Source organism: Bos indicus, chromosome 10 (genome assembly GCF_029378745.1).
Source record: "Bos indicus isolate NIAB-ARS_2022 breed Sahiwal x Tharparkar chromosome 10, NIAB-ARS_B.indTharparkar_mat_pri_1.0, whole genome shotgun sequence".
Classification (NCBI taxonomy): domain Eukaryota; kingdom Metazoa; phylum Chordata; class Mammalia; order Artiodactyla; family Bovidae; genus Bos; species Bos indicus.
The window spans coordinates 19,221,365-19,237,858 of record NC_091769.1 but is presented as its reverse complement, the minus strand read 5'-3'; positions in this window follow the sequence as shown (position 1 = coordinate 19,237,858).

Genomic DNA, 16,494 nt, shown 5'->3' with positions numbered 1-16,494 from the left:
AGCGAGAGGGGGCCTGGTCCGCCCAGGTGGTGGATTTTTCCGCAGGCCATGATGATCCAGCCCCTCGCGCAATCCTTTGGGGAAGGCGGCCTTCCCCCAGGGCCAGAGAGACCCTTCCCGCCGGCCCGGGAGTGATTCCAGGAATACCTCGGCTGTTGAGCTACTGTTCCTGTAGCCTGGGCTACTCAGTGGAGTCTGTTTTATGCAGAACCTCTAAGCTGTGTTGCTGGTGAACCCCGTTTTAAGTAATTAGATTGTGTACTCTCCGGACATGCTGTGATTTTTAAGTCGCCTACAGTGACGTCATTTAAAAGAAGCGTTTCCTGAACTCAGGTTATCAAGCACTATTCAAGGCACTAAACTGTTAAAAGTCATGGCTTGTCTTAATTGAGTACTGTGTAAGATTTTTACATACATATTTCTTATCTTCATGGAGCCACAGTACCCATTTTATACCTGAGACTGAAAGGGAAAGAGACTTGAGGAAGACCACGGAACATTTGTCCTATGTTTTAGCACCTGGGTGACCTTAAATAGCGATCATAAAAATAATTTAAAATGCATAATATGTATTATATGCTTCATTATATATAAAATGGGTTGTAAGATAATACAATGGAGACAATACTAGAAATACATACAGGGACCAAATAAAGCAGAGAGAGAATGCCTGTCTCCTATCTGGAAATGTGTTGTGTGAGCTGAGTGTTGATAGATGGCCAGGAGTTTAACAGAGAAAGTAGGGAAGATGATCTAGCCTGAGAAAATAACAAAAGCGAGAGCACAGTAGGCATAAGATAGTTTAGTTTGGGGAGCTTAAAATGCAAGGAGGGTAAATGACAAAATATCAAGCAAGTTGTGAACAAGAGAGGAAGAGCATTTTATGCCATTCTAGTAGACGTAAATCTTTGTAAACAGGACAGAAAAGCCAGAGAAATATTCTGAAGGAAGAAGAGGCACGAGAAAACTTACTCTTGGGATAACAATCCTCTTGAAGGATTGGCCCAGATTGGAAAATTTTTAAAGTCTGAATCCCTAATTTACTGATAAATCTTACCTTTCAACATACAGTTTCCCATTGGAATCTGATTTTGAAAAGTGAAAAATACCTTTATAATGGAAATAAGTCTTATTAATTTGTACATTTCGTAAAGTTTTTAATAATAAGATTTCCTAAAATACTCCAAGGATTTGCAAATTAAAACTTACATTTTGTGTCTTGGTCCTTTCTTGTTTTTATTTTAGCAGTTCTAGGTAGTTGCCACACCTGGAGCAACCTAAGAATACTAGCAACCCTTCTCTCCACCCCATCCCTGTTCTTACACACCTAGAGAAAATTCAGCAAGGCTTGACAGTACCCTAAACTCCCTTACCCCATCTTTTTTTCATCCACTCCTATATTGACTGAACCCTACCATCCATAGCCTCCCCTTTGATACGGAGCAGCTGACCACTACTGGAGAAATTTCCATGATCACATGCATTCTGTTACTAAATTCCAATCACCTACCACACCTGATGCCTCAACACCCAGCAGGCCTGTTAAATTTTTCTAAATTGTTCTGCCACTCTAGGCAACTCTTTGAAATCTTCACCAGTTTTTTTCAAATCCCCAACCCTGCCCTTCCAAATCTGCTCAAAGTACATGACTACATCACAGAAATTTGAAATCATAAGGACCTCTGTGACTGAAGCATACTGAGCAAAAATCGAATGTTAAAGGATGAAGTCAGAGAGGACAAATCAAGGTAGAGGGCCAGCAGGACCTTGTAGGGCATCTTAAGAAGTTTACATTATTACAATGGAAATCATTAAAGGATTTTAAACAGAAGAATTAAATAATATGCTCTCTTTTTAAAAAAAATAACAGTGCTTTTTGGAGAATAGACTATGAAAGCAGAGACCAATTAGGAGGTCATCTCAGAAGTCGAGGTGAATAATGCTAACAGCTTAGGCTAGAGTTGTGACAGTGGGGCTGATTTGAAAGTGGAGCCAACAGATTTGCTGATGGCCTGACTGTGAGGTTGATAAAGGATGAGGATGCCTCCTAAATTTGGGGTTTGAGCAACTGGGTGAATGGTGGTGTTTACTGAAACGAGTTAAAAATGATTGGCTTGTTAGACATTGACGTAGAGATACTGAGAAGGCAGTTTCACATACAAATATACAAGACTGAAGGTCAAGAGAAGGTAGGGCTAGATAGAATTTCACCAGTGTTTATGTCAACAATGTTGAGAAGCAGCCTAGGAAGGAATAGAGCAGAATTTACCTCTGCCCCTCCAGTTGCTGTCTGTAACTTTGAACAAATTACTGAACCTCTCTAAGCTTCACTTTGAAGTGAAGTTAGTCGCTCAGCCCTGTCCTACTCCGCGATCCCAAGGTCTGTAGCCTGCCAAGCTCCTCTGTCCGTGGAATTCTCCAGGCGAGAATACTGGAGTGGGTTGCCATTTCATTTATTCCCGACCCAGGGATTGAACTCACGTCTTCTACATTGTAAGCAGAGTCTTTACCATCTGAGCCTCCAGGGAAGCCCAAGCTTCACTTTGGAGGATAATTCCCTATTCTTATAGAATTATTTGTGAGTATCAAATGGAATAATGTATTTAAAACACTTGACACAGTGCCTGGCACATAGTTATATGTTTACAAAATTAGAACTTTTAAAAGTGTTGTAAGTCACCTTGCATCTTTGGGGGAAAAAAACTATAAATTGGATTTATAACCTTGTAGTTGATTTTATTTTGATTTTACATAAATGTATATGGCCTATGTCATCCTTGTTTTCCAAGGAAGAAAATTGGCATGCTTTTTTCTCAGAAACTGTTTCCACAGTTTGATGACTCCTTTTTGGTCAAAATCATAGTGCTTCTGAATTTTGGGGTCTCCTATTCATGGGTATAATGAGATTTTCATCAATATTCCATAGACATTTTAAAAAATATCTTAGAATCAGGTAATTGTATAGGGATATTAAAGGAAACCAGTATAACAACTTCTCTCTGGCCCCAAATTGGCCAAGGGATGACCCACATACAATGTTTTTTTAAGTGACTTGATCTTAAAGGTATTGCCTGGGTCATTTATTTCTCAGGTATGGTGATTACTGGGTAGAAGTACAAGAGTCTGTAAACAAGAGGTTAAAACAAGTTCCTTGAAAAAAAAATAGGCAAGTTAATATTTCCTTGGTGCCAAAAGAATAATTGTTTTATAATTATTCACATTGTCCCCATGTCCTTTTTTTTTTTAGTATATATTTATTAAATACCTACTCATGGTGTAAAACTCCATAAATATTTATATGCATACAAAATAGTTATGAACTAAATTCCAGCAGGAAAAATATGCAAGTGCTTTTCAGATAAATAGAAATTAAAACAGCACTGGACTTTTTCAAAGGGCAGATAATAGAGCTGTAAGCTATGGAAAAACGTCTAGCAGTGGCAGGGCACTAGAGTGACCAACTGTCCCTGTTGGCACACATGGGAGTTTCCTGGGATGTGGAATTTTCAGTGCTAAAACTGGGAAATCTCACACAAATTGGGACGTGGTCACCTCCCCCAAAATTCTTACATGATTTAATCAAAACACTGTTTCCAAAACTAAATGGAAATAGCAAATTATCATGCATCACTTTTTGCTTTTTTTTTTTTTATGTTTTAATTGTTTCTGTGTTTTACCAGGCAGGAGGTAAAAAAATGAAATTTTAATATAAATTTAATTTAAAATTCAACTTTAACAAAAGTGCAAAGAGATTCTAATAAGCTAATTGAATACTTCGCATTTCTTTAAAACCATCTGTGTACTTTGTATTTTATTACAAGCAACAATTAAATGTTACACCATTGTTGAGAGGTAGATCTTATCATACCAGTTCTATGTGGTAAATAATATAAGGCAGCTTAGAGAAATTGAGGTTGTATGCCTCATTAGAAGTCTGGAAGAAATAGGGATAACCAAAAATGGAACCTGATATTTTTGACTGCAACACCCTAAGATACACTCTCTACCTTATCTTGTTCTTCTAGCATACAGAATTGGAGATTTTATTATTGAACCAGAGATTTTATGCAAGTAATTATCTACAATGTGTGGTAAGATAATGCTGGATCTAGGAGGAGAATTCATGCACGCCCTCCTGCAATTAGACAAATTTACAATGTACAAATGTCTGTTTCCCATGATTGCAAGACACATGTATTTCACCTAATTGTGTACTTATTACAGCAAAAAAATAGCAAGTGATTACCACCACCCCAGAAGTGAACATGTTTGTCCTAATGATTTAATCATTTGATGAAAAAACTGGTTTTATAACAAACTTTGCAAAAGATGGCTTCTCTGATTTACTCTATCTATTGTGTTGCCTTGTGGATGCATTTGAATGAATGGGCAAAAAGTGAGCAAATATATTATTGTCTACTGTATGCCAGAGTGAGTGCATGTATATTTTAAATTTATTCCTTATGATCTCATGAAGTTGGGATTCTTTTTTTTTATTGAAGCATAGTTGATTTACAATGTTATGCCAATCTCTGCTGTACAGCAAAGTGATTCAGTTTTGCACACATATACATTCTTTTTTAACAATATTTTCCATATGGTTCATCCCATGAGACTGAATATAGTTCCCTGTGTTATACAATAGACTATGCTGTTTATCCATTCTAAATGAAATAGTTTGCATCTAGAAGTTGAGATTCTTAATTTTATAGGTAAGGAAAAAGACAAAAAGTAATTTGCCAAGTTTCACCAGCGCTTTCACATCCAAAATTTCAGAGTTCAAGTCCTCTGTTGTTTCCACACAATTCTCAGTAATTGTAATAAGATCTTATTCCTTTTTCTAAAATATGTCTTTGTATTTGTTGTACTGGAGTAATTGCTATCAAGCCTACTTGTCCAGACTGGCAGCATAAACATTGACAGTATGCAATGTTTTTTTCCCCCTGGAAACAGTTAATAAAAATAGAATAGTGAATAAACAGATGTGTTATCCTCAATTAAAATAGTCTCACTTTAATCTTGCAGATACAGTCTTACTGTTTTTAATAAAATGTTTTAAAATACATGGCACTTTTTTGGTCAAACAATCAATAGTTATTAGTGACTATTCAGTGCAAAGCACCTAATCATTCTACAGAGCTTGGAAAGGAAGAACCCTGAGAACACCTAAGAAATCATTGTTTAAGGGAAAGAGACAAATTTAAAGGAAAGTTTAATGATAAAAATGTAACTATGACAAAACAAGAAGAATGGCACAAATGTTAAGTGCTAAGGAGTTTACAAAGGCAGAAGACACTAATCTGAGTTGTTCTAAGACAGTAGTGGCTTCCCAGATGGTACAATGGTAAAGAATTTGCCTGCACACATGAGATGCAAGAGTCCTGTGTTTGATCTGTGGGTCAGGAAGATAACCCCGCCCCCGCTCCCCCTCCCCGACCCTGGAGGAGGGCATGACAACCCAGTAATCTTGCCTGGAGAATCCCATGGAGGAGACTGGCAGGCTACATTCCATAGGGCAGAGTCAGATACAACTAGAGCGACTTAGCATGTTTATTTCCTCTGCATGACATCCTTTCCAATCACTCTACCCCCAACTAACCCATATGCTTCAAGACTACTATGTATCACCCGTTACTGACACACTTCCAAGCTTTTGATCATGTTGGAATGAATTAATTTAAACCTAAGTTGGGAAGATTCCCCTGGAGAAGGCTATGGCAACCCACTCCAGCATTCTTGCCTGAGAATTCCCATGAACAGACAAGCCTGGTGGGCTACAGTCCATGAGGTCGCAAAAGAGTTGGACACCACTCAGCGACAAAACAACAAAGCTAAAAACCAATAGACATTGCCTTCTTACTTCAAAATGTGTTGATTGAATCTTGCTGACATTATATCAAGATTAGTGTTCAGTTCAGTCCCTCAGTTGTGTCGGACTCTTTGTGACCTCATGAACTGCAGCATGCCAGGCCTCCCCGTCCATCACCAACTCGAGTCCACCCAAACCCATGTCCATTGTGTCAGTGATGCCAGCCAACCATCTCATCCTCTGTTTTCCCCTTCTCCTCTTGCCCTCAATCTTTCCCAGGATCAGAATCTTTTCAAATGAGTCAGCTCTTCACATCAGGTGGCCAAAGTATTGGAGTTTCAGCTTCAACATCAGTCCTTCCAATGAACACCCGGGACTGATCTCCTTTAGAATGGACTGGTTGGATCTCCTTGCAGTCCAAGGGACTCTCAAGAGTCTTCTCCAACACCACAGTTCAAAAGCATCAATTCTTCTGCACTCAGCTTTCTTTATGGTCCAACTCTCATATCCATACATGACCACTGGAAAAACCATAGCCTTAACTAGATGGACCTTTGTTAACAAACTAATGTCTCTGCTTTTTAATATGCTGTCTAGGTTGGTCATAACTTTCCTTCCAAGGGGTTACCTGTTAATTCTTCTAGGTCTCCATGAAAACTTGAGGGTTGTGTGCAAGAGGAGGAGGGGATTTGATGTACATGTTTTCCATGGCATCCCTCATCTAGGGTGCCTCTAGTGCAAATGCCCAACCCACTTCTCACATCCCCATGGGGACCTCAGCTTTTAATAGTTCATGGCAAGGCAGGATTGATGTTGGAATTCAGTACATTGGACACAACTGATACAATGCTGCCTATTTATGAGTGAGTGAAGGACTGTAGCAAGGAACAAATGGAAAAGCCTTAAGAGGCTGAAGATTGGAGTAACTGAGGGAACCTGAAAGAGTAGCATCTGACAGGCCCAACTGGCTCCAAAGCATTCAGGAATAAACACTTTCCTTTTGTCTCTTCTTTATTTTTTTGTTTCTCTCTTGGGTTTTGCTGTTGTTTGTTTGTTTTTCATTTGTTTTGTCTGAAACAATACCATGACTTAAAAGACATAGTCACCTCTTGCAGCTCCAGGAACCAGATGCCACTCCTTAGAGTTATGTTGCAATGTGCCAAGAACCGGTTTTTCAATTCTGTCTTCCTGGCTGTACCCTCACAGACATCATCAGTAAAATAATAATGGAGGGCTTGTAATACATGACTTTATGTCCAGAATTCTTTATGAGCTGCTTCACATTTTGCTTTCATGAGAAGACAGTTTAGTATGTTGGTTGCGTGTTTTGACACACTCAAATGCTGAAGCACTGAACAAGTTCTCATTTTAAAGAGTTTGAAAGGTCAATAAAAATAATTAAAATTATAACATTGTCTCTGCTGCTGCTGCTGCTGCTAAGTCACTTCAGTCATGTCTGACTCTATGCGACCCCATAGATGGCAGCCCATCAGGCTCCCCCGTCCCTGGGATTCTCCAGGCAAGAACACTGGAGTGGGTTGCCATTTCCTTCTCCAATGCATGAAAGTGAAAAGTGAAAGTGAAGTCGCTCAGTCGCGTCCGACTCTTAACAACCCCATGGACTGCAGCCCACCAGGCTCCTCCAATTGTCTCCAAATGTTATTAAAATAGTATAGTCCCAAAGGGTTACCCCATGTTAATGATTAGTACATTTTTTCATAAAGCAAAACTGAGTATATACAGACAATTTTCTGTGAACGACAAACAACAGCATATATGAACTATGAGTCTATTTTCTTCTAGATGATTGTATGTGGGAGGTTGCAGGTAAAGAGGGTCAAACAGATATTTTACAAGAGTAAATTTTACTCAGCTAACTTTAAGATGCACTATTGTGTGACAGCCCCATAAGCTCCAGATGTGGAAGCCCCATTTATTAAGTATATGACCTTAGGCAAGTTACTTAACCACTTAAGAGCCTGTTTTCCCATTAAAAAAAAAAAGGAAGAATAATAGGATTTTCCTCCTTGCATTATAAGGATTACCCAACTTAACTGTGAAGGACTCTTTACAATATCATCATTGGACATAGGAGATGTACAATGTTTTGTTTTAGACCTGAGAATATACAAAGAAAATTATTCAGTCAATTTTAAAGCAGTTGTCCTTTGAAAAGTATAGATCATTATTCATTTGTCAAATTATTGAAAAATGTTGCTATACTCTTGTATGCTTGTATTTTTATTAGTTACTTCAACAACACAATTGTTCACTAACAGTATCTCAGGCCATGTGCTAGATGTCAAGAATAAGAAGATAAAGCTGGACTAGAGAGGGAAATGTGTAAACCATTAATTACATTATAACATGATAAGTACTGTAATGATGTATGATCTGAATGTTAGGGTAGCGAGAAGATAAGGCATATTAGTGTGGGAAGCAGACAAAGTGTCAAAGAAGGCTTCCTAGGGAGGTGTGGCCTGAGCTAAGAATTGGAGAAAAAATAAATGATGCTCTGGAAAGAAGGAGTGTTGTATGTACATATAAATATGAAATAATATGGCATATTTGAATCATGGACTGTTTGGACAATGTTCTTGGCCCTTCTCTGTACCCTTCTTGTATTGTTTTCCCTTTTCTTATTCTTTTTCTTCCTCTCTCCCCTTCCTCCACAGGTAACATGTCTAAAGTCCATAGCTTGCAAATGGTAGAGCTAGAAATCAAAGCCTCAATGCCTCCATTTCCAGAGATTATGCTACTCCTGGTATGATACTTTGAAGATATTTCACTCTTTTAACAAAGCTTGTCATTATTTTCCTAGCATTTTTGTGAGACAATGTCAGGTTGCTTATTTTACTAAACTCATTTTGATCATCACATTTGGATTCTATTGGGCAATACGCTGGGTTCAAGGAGGGGAAGATGTGTTCCATGCTAGTTCAATTAAATACGCATTTACTGAATGCCACTGGATATGAAGCATTGTGCTAGACATTATTGAAAATACAAATCAGGTTACATTTCTTATCCCTAGGAAGCTTACAGTCTAATACGGGAAATGATACTTATTGGAAAACTTCATACATGGCAGCTTATCTGTTAAGCTTAGCACTGGGGTAGTGTTTCTCAACTATCTTTCTTCATTATCATCCCTTAAAGAAACTTTTCAGACCTTTTAATCCTAAACATTTCCCTCATGAAATTTTAATACCACAGAAATACTATATATCTATTTATGTAATGTATTAGACCTATACTTCATACTTAAAAAGAATACTTTTTTCCACACACACATACACCAAAGAACCAATTCCGGCCCCTTTGGAGGCAATATTGCCCATGATGAAAATATATGCACTTAGCTAAGGCTATCACTTTCAAAGTCTAATATTGACAGTCAAATTCCAGTTTCAGATTTTTGGTATCTGCCAAAGATTAAATATAATTTAAAAATTGAATTTCCTGAGTTACAAAATAAAGCCCACAACATTAGATTTTAAAAATAAGATGATTGTGTGTATTCGTGTGTGAGTACTTGTGTGGCTAAGTTCAGAGCTACCACATTGTCTGACTCCTCAAAGAGTATATTCACAATACAGTATGTGTGATAGGAAGGGAAGAAGAAAATGGAAGACAATTTGAAGCTATAACCATGATGTGTTTGAAACAGAAACTCAAGTTTATAAATTATTTCAACTTCAGCCCACCCTAATCATCTTCAACTTTTCCTGTGCAAAATGTAATTAATTATCTGTAAATAATTAAATCAAAATAATATTAATTTAGACATAGGCAGGAAGTATATACCAACCAGAAAATTCATAGTGTATCAGTTCAACTCAGTTCATTTGCTCAGTCGTATTTGACTCTTTGTGAGCCCATGAACCGCAGCACACTAGGCCTCCCTGTCCATCACCAACTCCCAGAGTCTACCCAAACCCATGTCCATTGAGTTGGTAATGCCATCCAACCATCTCATCCTCTGTCATCCCCTTCTCCTCCTGCCCTCAATCCCTCCCAGCATCAGGGTCTTTTCAAATGAGTCAGCTCTTTGCATCAGGTGGCCAAAGTATTGGAGTTTTAGCTGCAGCATCAGTCCTTCCAACGAATATTCAGGACGGATTTCCTTTAGGATGGACTGGTTGGATCTCCTTGAAGTCCAAAGGACTCTCTAGAGTCTTCTCCAACACCACAGTTGAAAAACATCAATTCTTCTGTGCTCAGCTTTCTTTATAGTCCAACTCTCACATCCATATATGACTATTGGAAAAACAATAGCTTTGAAGAGACAGATTTTGTTGGGAAAGTAATGTCTCTGCTTTTTAATATGCTGTCTAGGTTGGTCATAACTTTTCTTCCAAGAAACAAACGTCTTTTAATTTCATGGCTGCAGTCACCATCTGCAGTGATTTTGGAGCCCAAAATATAAAGTCTGTCACTGTTTCCACTGTTTCCCCATCTATTTGCCATGAAGTGAGGGGACCAGATGCCATGATCTTAGTTTTCTGAATGTTGAGTTTTAAGCCAGCTTTTTCACTCTCCTCTTTCACTTTCATCAAGAGACTCTTTAGTTCTTCTTTGCTTTCTGCATAAGAGTGGTGTCATTTGCATATCTGAGGTTATTAACATTTCTCCCAGCAATCTTCCAGCTTCTGCTTCATCCAGCCCGGCATTTCGCATAACGTACTCTGCATATAAGTTAAATAAGCAGGGTGACAATACACAGCCTTGGTGTATTCCTTTCCTGATATGGAACCAGTCTGTTGTTCCATGTCCAGTTCTAACTGTTGCTTCCTGACCTGCATACAGGTTTCTCAGGAGGCAGATCATGTGCTCTGGTATTCCCATCTCTTTCAGAATTTTCCACAGTTTATTGTGATCCACACAGTCAAAGGCTTTGGCATAGTCAATAAGGCAGATGTTTTTCTGGAATTTTCTTGCTTTTTTGATGATCCAACAGATGTTGGCAATTTGATCTTTGGTTCTTCTGCCTTTTCGAAATCCAGCTTGAACATCTGGAAATTCACAGTTCACGTACTGTTGAAGCCTGACTTGGAGAATTCTGAGCATTACTTTACTAGCACGTGAGATGAGTGCAATTGTGCGGTAGTTTGAGCATTCTTTGACATTGCCTTTCTTTGGGATTGGAAGGAAATCCCAAATGGGTTCAAGGTCAACACCTTGTTTAATCCTTGTGAGAGATCCTGAGACCCAGGACCCAGCTAAGTCACACCCAGATTTTGACCCACAGATACTCTGAGATCATGGGTTTGTCACTGTTTCAAATTGAACTTTCCTTTCTGCTTAGTCACTCAGTGGTGTCCAACTCTTTGTGACCCCACGGACTATAGCCTGCCAGGCTTCTCTGTCCATGGGGATTCCCCAGGCAAGAATACTGGAGTGGGATGCTCTTTTCTATGCCAGGGGATCTTCCCACCCAGGGATCAAACTCAGATCTCCTACATTGCAGGCAGATTCTTTACCATGTGAGCTACCAGGGAAGCCCTTTACTCTAATCAAAATGTCTCCTTTTTTATAATCAACAGTTTATTACGTATCAAAAAGTTGGTTAGTCTACCTACTACACTCTAGTAGCTTCCCTGGTAGCTCAGAGGGTAAAGAATCTGCCTTTTATGCAGGGTTTGATCCCTGAGTCAGGAAGATCCCCTGGAAAAGGAAATGGCAACCCACTCCAGTTCAGTTCAGTTCAGTCGCTCAGTTGTATCCGACTCTTTGCGACCCCATGAATCTCAGCATGCCAGGCCTCCCTGTCCATCACCAACTCCCGGAGATCACTCAGACTCAAGTCCATCGACTCAGTGATGCCATCCAGCCATCTCATCCTCTGTCATCCCCTTCTCCTCTTGCCCCCAATCCCTCCCAGCATCAGAGTCTTTTCCAATGAGTCAACTCTTCGCATGAGGTGGCCAAAGTACTGGAGTTTCAGCTTTAGCATCATTCCTTCCAAACAAATCCCAGGGCTGATCTCCTTCAGAATGGACTGGTTGGATCTCCTTGCAGTCCAAGGGACTCTCAAAAGTCTTCTCCAACACCACAGTTCAAAAGCATCAGTTCTTCGGCACTCAGCCTTCTTCACAGTCCAACTCTCACATCCATACATGACCACAGGAAAAACTATAGCCTTGACTAGACGGACCTTTGTTGGCAAAGTAATGTCTCTGCTTTTGAATATGCTATCTAGGTTGGTCAGAACTTTCCTTTCAAGGAGTAAGCGTCTTTTAATTTCATGGCTGCAATCACCATCTGCAGTGATTTTGGAGCCCAAAAAAATAAAGTCTGACACTGTTTCCACAGTTTCCCCATCTATTTCCCATGAAGTGAGGGGACTGGATGCCATGATCTTCATTTTCTGAATGTTGAGCCTTAAGCCAACTCTTTCGCTCTCCACTTTCACTTTCATCAAGAGGCTTTTTAGTTCCTCTTCACTTTCTGCCATAAGGGTGGTGTCATCTGCATATCTGAGGTTATTGATATTTCTCCCGGCAATCTTGATTCCAGCTTGTGTTTCTTACAGTCCAGCGTTTCTCATGATGTACTCTGCATATAAGTTAAATAAGCAGGGTGACAATATACAGCCTTGACGTACTCCTTTTCCTATTTGGAACCAGTCTGTTGTTCCATGTCCAGTTCTAAACTGTTGCTTCCTGACCTGCATACAGATTTCTCAAGAGGCAGGTCAGGTGGTCTGGTATTCCCATCTCTTTCAGAATTTTCCACACTTTATTGTGATGCACACAGTCAAAGGCTTTGGCATAGTCAATAAAGCAGAAATAGATGTCTTTCTGGAACTCTCTTGCTTTTTCCATGATCCAGCGGATGTTGGCAATTTGATCTCTGGTTCCTTGCCTAAAAAATCCCATGAACAGAGGAGCCTGGAGGTCTGCAGTCCATAGAGTCACAAAGAGTTGGACACGAATGAGTGACTGACACACACATACTATACACTACCTCAGAACTTAGCACTTTTTTATAGCAGTCATCAAATTTGTATAATATTTGTCTTCTGAGTTGGTAAATTACATAGTTAATATTAGTCACTCAGATCAGCTCAGTCGCTCAGTCGTGTCCAACTCTTTGTGACCCCATGAATCGCAGCACACCAGGCCTCCCTGTCCATCACCAACTCCCGGAGTTCACTCAGACTCACGTCCATCGAGTCAGTGATGCCATCCAGCCATCTCATCCTCTGTCATCCCCTTCTCCTCTTGCCCCCAATCCCTCCCAGCATCAGAGTCTTTTCCAATGAGTCAGCTCTTCGCATGAGGTGGCCAAAGTACGGGAGTTTCAGCTTCAGCATCATTCCCTCCAAAGAAATCCCAGGGCTGATCTCCTTTAGAATGGACTGGTTGGATCTCCTTGAAGTCCAAGGGACTCTCAAAAGTCTTCTCCAACACCACAGTTCAAAAGCATCAGTTCTTCGGCATTCAGCCTTCTTCACAGTCCAACTCTCACATCCATACGTGACCACAGGAAAAACTATAGCCTTGACTAGATGGACCTTTGTTGGCAAAGTAATGTCTCTGCTTTTGAATATGCTATCTAGGTTGGTCAGAACTTTCCTTTCAAGGAGTAAGCGTCTTTTGATTTCATGGCTGCAATCACCACCTGCAGTGATTTTGGAGTCCAAAAAAATAAAGTCTGACACTGTTTCCACGGTTTCCCCATCTATTTCCCATGAAGTGAGGGGACTGGATGCCATGATCTTCGTTTTCTGAATGTTGAGCCTTAAGCCAACTCTTTCGCTCTCCACTTTCACTTTCATCAAGAGGCTTTTTAGTTCCTCTTCACTTTCTGCCATAAGGGTGGTATCATCTGCATATCTGAGGTTATTGATATTTCTCCCGGCAATCTTGATTCCAGCTTGTGTTTCTTCCAGTCCAGCGTTTCTCATGATGTACTCTGCATATAAGTTAAATAAGCAGGGTGACAATATACAGCCTTGACGTACTCCTTTTCCTATTTGGAACCAGTCTGTTGTTCCATGTCCAGTTCTAACTGTTGCATGTCCGGTTGCTTCCTGACCTGCATACAAATTTCTCAAGAGGCAGATCAGGTGGTCTGGTATTCCCATCTCTTTCAGTCACTCAGTCATGTCCAATCTTTTGGGACCCCATGGACTGTAGCCCACCAGACTCCTCTGTCCATGGAATTCTCTAGGCAAGAATACTGGGGTGGGTAGCTGTTCCCTTCTCCAGCGGATCTTCCAACCCAGGGATCAAACCTAAGTCTCCTCCACTGCAGGCAAATTCTTTACCAACTGAGCTACCAGGGAAGGCCCAAATTAGACGGTTGGGCAGAGACTAATCTTGTCATGTTTATTACTGTAAAAGTTGAAAGTTAAGTTGCTCAGTCGCGTCCAACTCTTTGCGACCTGGTGGACTGTAGCCCACCAGGCCCCTCCGTCCATGGGATTCTCCAGGCAAAAATACTGGAGTGAGTTGCCATTTCCTTCTCCAGGGGATCTTCCCGACCCAGGGATTGAACCCAGGTCTCCCGCATTGCAGGCAGAAGCTTTAACCTCTGAGCCACCAGGGAAGCCCTTATTACTGTAAACTACATATTTAATACCTGGAGAAGGCTGTAGCCCTACAGGCTCCTCTGTCCAAGGGATTTTCCAATCAAGGATACCAGAATAGGTTGCCATGCCCTCCTCCAGGGGATCTTCCCCACGCAGGGATCAAACCCACATCTCCTGCAGGTAATTGTTTACCGCTGAGCCACTGGGAGAGCCTTTTTTTAAAAAGCCATGCTACCATTTAAAATTATATGATAGGAAACTATGAACTGATCTGGAAAGATGGTCATGCTATGCAGCTGAACTGGGAAGAAAAGGCAGCTGCAAAGCATGGTTAAAGGATGGTCCTGTGTCCTGTATGCAGATTTATATGAGTGACTCAGGGGAATTTCTAAAACTTTACTAAGTGTTCATTTACTAATCATAAGATCCACACATTTCAAGTGTACAATTAAAGGATTTTAAATACATGTACAGAGTTTGTACAACCATCCCATTTCAGGTAAAGAGATTTTTTCTTTTCTAATTTACCTATATTTTCTTATACTTCTACAATAGGTATGTATAACCGGTAATGTTTTTAAATTTAATTTCCCCTTTTTTACTACTGATGTTTCAAAAAAAAATAAAAGATACAAAACACCAAAATAACTGTAATGGTAGTTAAAAATTTTTTCCAGAGACCAAAAAAGGTAGAAAGCAAATACACTTTAATTCTTATAGAAGGATTAAAGACTCATGGAGATTAAAGGACCTGCTGTCAGTCTGTGTAAGTAGGAAAGTGAAGGCGAGCTGCCTTGCACACAAAGTGCAAAATGGCACATAGGCATGCTTTTATCCCCACCTGCTCTCCCTCTCTGTGTCTCCTACTTTTTCTCTCTCTCTTCCCACCCCCACCCTTTCCGATCCTCTTAACATATTTCAGCTTAAAGGAATAAGAACTTTTATTTTTGGAAGTATCCAAATTCCTAATTCAACCTTTAATTCTTAAAAGGAAATGTAATCAGGGTGATAAGTATAAGGAAAAAATAATTCCAGAAATGAACAGGAACGTGGAATCAGCAAAAAATGATAATGGAATAGATTGGTCTTTCAAAGATCAATATGTAATTAACAATTATGATAGCTATGGAAACTATATGGTATATACCAAATAAACATTAGATTTCCCAGCCAAAACTGCAATCATGTTCCATGTTTAAATATCTTATGCCATCATGGAGAATTCAGATCGAAAAATAGGAATGAGATGTGAAATTTTCTGAAGTTTTCTTAATTTTGTTTTACAGAACTAGAACATAAACCTGTATTTCACTGTTAGTATGTAAGCCAGTGTTAGGATAAATATGAAAATATGGGCGAGGAGGATGAAACTCCAAAGCCTATCCATGTCAGAAAAAAAACTAAAAATACATTTTTCACACAATAGGATCACAGAATGTTGTGAAATGAGATACAAGTTATCTCTACATCAATCTCTTTATGAATAAGAAAATCAAAAAAACTATGATTGGCCCATAGTGACATTACTGGTTTTATTGTTGTTCAGTTGCTAAATCATGTCCATCTCCTTGCAACCCCATGGACTACAGCACCCAGGCTTCCCTGTTCTTCACTATCTCCCCAAGTTTGCTCTTGTCCTTTAAGTCGGTGATACCATCCAACCATCCAACTGATGTCTCTGCTTTTTAATACACTGTCCAGGTTTGTCATAACTTTTCTTCCAAGGAGCAAGCATCTTTTAATTTCATGGCTGCAGTCACCATCCACAGTGATTTTGGAGCCCAAGAAAATAAAATCTGTCACTGTTTCCATTTTTTTCCCCATCTACTTGCCACGAAGTGATGGGAGCAGATGCCATGATCTTAGTTTTTTAAGTGTTGAGTTTTAAGCCAGCTTTTTCACTCTCTTCTTTCACCTTCATCAAGAGGCTCTCTGGTTCCTCTTCACTTTCTCCCATTAAACTGGTATCATCTGCATGTCTAACGTTGTTGACATTTCTCCCAGCAATCTTGATTCCAGCTTGTGTGTCACTGAGCCTGGCATTTCACATTATGTACTCTGCATACAAGTCAAATAAATAAGCAGGGTGACAATATATAGCCTTGACGTACTCCTGTCCCAATTTTGAACCAGTCCATTGTTCCAT